Consider the following 4,126-nt stretch of genomic DNA (forward strand, 5'->3'; position numbering starts at 1 on the left):
GAAGAAAAAACATAAGAGAAAACTTATTCATGGTTGGGGGGGGGGGGCGGTAATGAGAGAATTTCTTTAATTGCACATATTACATAGTGTAATCATAAAAAAAAAAAAATGTAGTGAGACAACAGGAAGCCTGCAGATCCGCGAAACCCCTAGTGATCATGTCATATACGATGATTGTAAGTAACACTTTGAATCCTGAATGGTTATTGATGTATTTTCTATAATAACGTGGTGGCCGTTACACGGGCTACTATCGGTAAACTGCTTCCGTGGGCTGGCGCTGCTTTTCCAGTTCCTTCCACAGCAGGTTGTGGGATCGGGGAGGAAGGAGAGAACATAAAGCCTCTGGATCCCGGCAAGATGAGATAGACATCCTGGCGGGAACTCAACACTCGTCTCTTCCATGAAAAGTAATCTCCGGAGGCGGGCAGCCACAGAGCAGCAATCGTGTGAGCACATTGCCGCCCACGTTGGCCAGGCTGGTGTCCAGGTCCGCGACGGCCGCTGGGAGCCCTGTTGCCTGGAACATAGCATCCAGCCCAAGGGTCAGGTGCCAATGACAAGACCCTTGGGGGAGGAGATGGCTCCTTCAACAACTTCGTCAGTGAGAAGAGTACACGTGCGCAGGCCAGCTTTTGGTGACCTGGGACCCGGAGACGTGGATGAAGTTCACACCGGCAGCCCCCATCAGGTCTTCTGCCCTAGAAGCTCCTCACCGGCGAGAAAGCTGCCGCTAATAACCATGCCCCAGGGCCCTACACCATTGGCAAGGAGATCACTGGCCTTGTCTTGGACCGAATTCAGAAACTGGCCCGCCAGCGCACGGGTCTTCAGGGCTTCTTGGTTTCCCTCAGCTTTGGAGGGGGACCTGTCACCAGGATCACCTCCCTGCCGGTGCATCGTCTCTCTGTCGATTATGGCAAGAAGCCCGAGCTGGAGCTCTCCACTTACGCAGCCCCCAAGGTTTCCAGGGCTGTAGTTGAGCCCTACAACTCCATCCTCACTACCCACACCGCCCTGGAGCGAGCACTCTGATTGTGCCCTCTTGGTAGACGACGAGGCCATCTATGACATCTGTCGTGGAAACCTCAGTACCGAACACCCAACCTGGACTACTAACCTGAACAGGTGGATGAGTCAAATTGTGTCCTCCGTCGCTGCTTCCCTCGGATTTGATGGAGCCCTGGGTGTTGATCCGAGAGAATTCCGGACCGATCTGGTGCCCTACCCCCGCATCCACGTCCCCGTGGCCACCTATACTCCTGTCATCTCCGCTGAGAGGGCCTACTGTGAACAGCATCCCGTTGCAGAGATCATCGATGCATCCTTTAAGTCCGTGAACCAGACGGTGAGACGTGACCCTCGCCGTGGCAAATACATGGCTTGCTGCCCGTCGTACAGTGGTCCTATGCTTCCCAAAGACGTCAGTGCCGCCATTGCTGCCATCGAGACCAAAAGTACCGTCCAGTTTGGGGACTGGTGCCCGGCTGGCTTCAGAGTTGCCATCAGTAACCTGCCTCCCACCGTGCTACCTGCTGGAGATCCGACCAAGGTGCAGCGAGCTGTGTGTATGCTGAGAGCACCACGGCCATCCCCGAGACCTGGGCTCACCTAGACCACAAGTTTGACCCGATATATGCCAGGCACGCCCTTGTCCACTGGTATGTGGGTAGGGGCACGGAGGAAGAGGCCCATGAGAACACGGCCGCCCTCGAGAAGGATTCTGAGGAGGTTGGTGTGGATTCTGTGGCGGGAGAGGGTGAGGAAGGAGGAGAGGAGCACTACCGTTAAAGATGTCACAAAGGTGCTGCTTTTACAGGAAAGCTTATTCTGTTTTAAATATTGAAAAGTTGTGCTCTGATCAGTTCATTTGTACGTAGAAGTGTATACTCTCCTATACAATTACTGGCCTATTTTTAAAAACACAATACCTTGGGGCGCCTGGGTGGCTGAGGCGTTTGAGCGTCGGGCTCTTGATTTCGGCTCAGGGCATGATCTCACGGCTTGAGAGACCGAGCCCCGCGTCGGGCTGTGTGCTGAGGGCACGGAGCCCGCCTGGGATTCTCTCTCTGCCCCTCTCTCTGCCCCTCCCCCACTCTCTCTCTCCCAAAATAAATAAAATAACCTTAAGAAGAAAAATGATGCTTTGTTATAGACCCAAGCCGTCTGTTTCTCTGATGGGTTTGAATAAAGTATTCCCTGTCTTCTATGAAGAGAAAAAAAAAAAGGAAGGACCGCTGGGTAGCCGTTATCGGCTCTTTGTGAACAGCAGACCTCGACCTCGAAGGGTTTGCGTTTTGGTAAAGCCCGAACCTCCAGTGTGAAGGCTCCATGTTCAAGGACACTGAACACTTCTGGGGGGAGGGGCTTCCCCCCCACGCGCCCTGCCATCTGCTTTGTGCCGCTATAGGATCCTACAGATCGTCTCCCAGGGGCCTTCTCAGGACAAGTTCTACAGCAGGTAGGAAGTGGTACCTGCAAAAAGGCAACAAGTTCAGAAAGAACGTGAAAAACACATTTCCTGCAAATTGCCTCGAACATTTCAAATCTGCTTCAGGGAAAACTGCTGTATCAGCTGTAAGGACTGGACTGTCATTTAGATAATGGCCTTTCACCAATGATTGAGCATTCACCCTTTTGGACTGAATCGGTTATGAAATCACGTAGGGGCTCTTAACCTTGAAAGGCCCACAGAGATATGTGATATGGAGCCAAATACCAAACAATCCGGTTTGGATTTGTTTTTTTCACAGACAGAGTACGGGAAAGCGGGGGAGGGGCAGAGGGAGACAAAGAATGCCAAGCAGGCTCCGTACTGGGTGCTCGATCTCACAACCCCGGAATCATGACCTGAGCTGAAATCAAGAGTCAGATGCTCAACTGACTGAGTCCCCCCAGGCGCCCCCTAAAGAATCCATTTTAAAACAACTTTCAGGGGGCGCCTGGGAGGGCTCAGCCGGTTAAGCGTCCGACTTAGGCTCAGGTCACGATCTCACAGTTCATGCGTTGGAGCCCCCGCGTCGGGCTCTGTGCTGATGGCTCGGAGCCTGGAGCCTGCTTCGGATTCTGTGTCTCCCTATCACTCTGACCCTCCCCATTTGTGTTCTGTCTCTCTCTCTCTCTCTCAAAAATAAATACACATTAAAAAAATCAAAAGAATTTTCAGTAGTTGCTCTCTAGAGAAAGTTGGGGCCAGACAGCTTTTTTTTTTTTTTTTTTTTTAATAAGTCTGTCCAGGCAAGGGTCCGGCTCCTGGAGATCTCCACCCCCTGAGTTTCTGTCCCAAATTCAGCCAGTAAGAGCCACAGGTCATGAGGCCTGACGTCAGGAAATCTTTGTCAAGACCTGAACTCTGATGCAGAAAAATTCAAGTTCAACCTGTTGTAATTGGCCAGCTTATTCTCCATAATATTTAGCAAGTCATCCAACACAAGGTGAGGCTCGGGACTGATCCCACATACCCACTCCTTTACCCCCTCCTCCAAATTAATACAAGCGGAAAGCAGGTTAATAAAAATCAGCACGCCTGTATGGGTCAGGGTTCCCCAGACTGACTAGATATAGTCAGTCCCCGGACTGATATAGATAGATGACATATATAGATATAGAGATAGATATAGATACAGATATAGACATAGGTATAGGTATAGATATAGATAAAGGTATAAATAGAGATATAAACGATATAGATATAAGTATAGGTATAGAGATATAGAGATGATAGATAGATAGATAGATAGATAGATATTTTAAGGAATTGTCCCATGTGATGTTAGAGGCTGGCAATTCTGAAATTCAGGCCGGCTGACCGTTAGGACCTCAGACAGTAGTTGGTGCCCCCCTTGTGTCCAGCACAGCCACCCCAGTACATGGGTAGGGCCTATAAGGTCATCAGCTGTCCCAGGCACAATCTGAAGGCCCGCTGCCCACCCTCCCCCGCCCCCCCCCCCAAGACATACCCTCGGTGCATTCCTGGCATTTGCTCTCAGCCCCACATTCTGGCCGTAAGAGAGGCTCCTGGGACCTCTAACTGGCCACACCACTGCTCCCCTTTACCCCAAGACCACGACAACTCTGCCCCCATCCCCACATCTCTCTAGCACATTTTGTAGGGGGCTTTCTGAGA

The 4,126-nt window shown here is 51.2% G+C and overlaps 1 pseudogene; it reads left to right on the forward strand.

The window, feature by feature from the left end:
- Window positions 1–242: 242 nt before the first annotated feature.
- Window positions 243–1,930, forward strand: LOC102970722 (annotated as a pseudogene).
- Window positions 1,931–4,126: the final 2,196 nt, after the last annotated feature.

Source organism: Panthera tigris, chromosome A2, assembly GCF_018350195.1.
Source record: "Panthera tigris isolate Pti1 chromosome A2, P.tigris_Pti1_mat1.1, whole genome shotgun sequence".
NCBI classification, from domain to species: domain Eukaryota; kingdom Metazoa; phylum Chordata; class Mammalia; order Carnivora; family Felidae; genus Panthera; species Panthera tigris.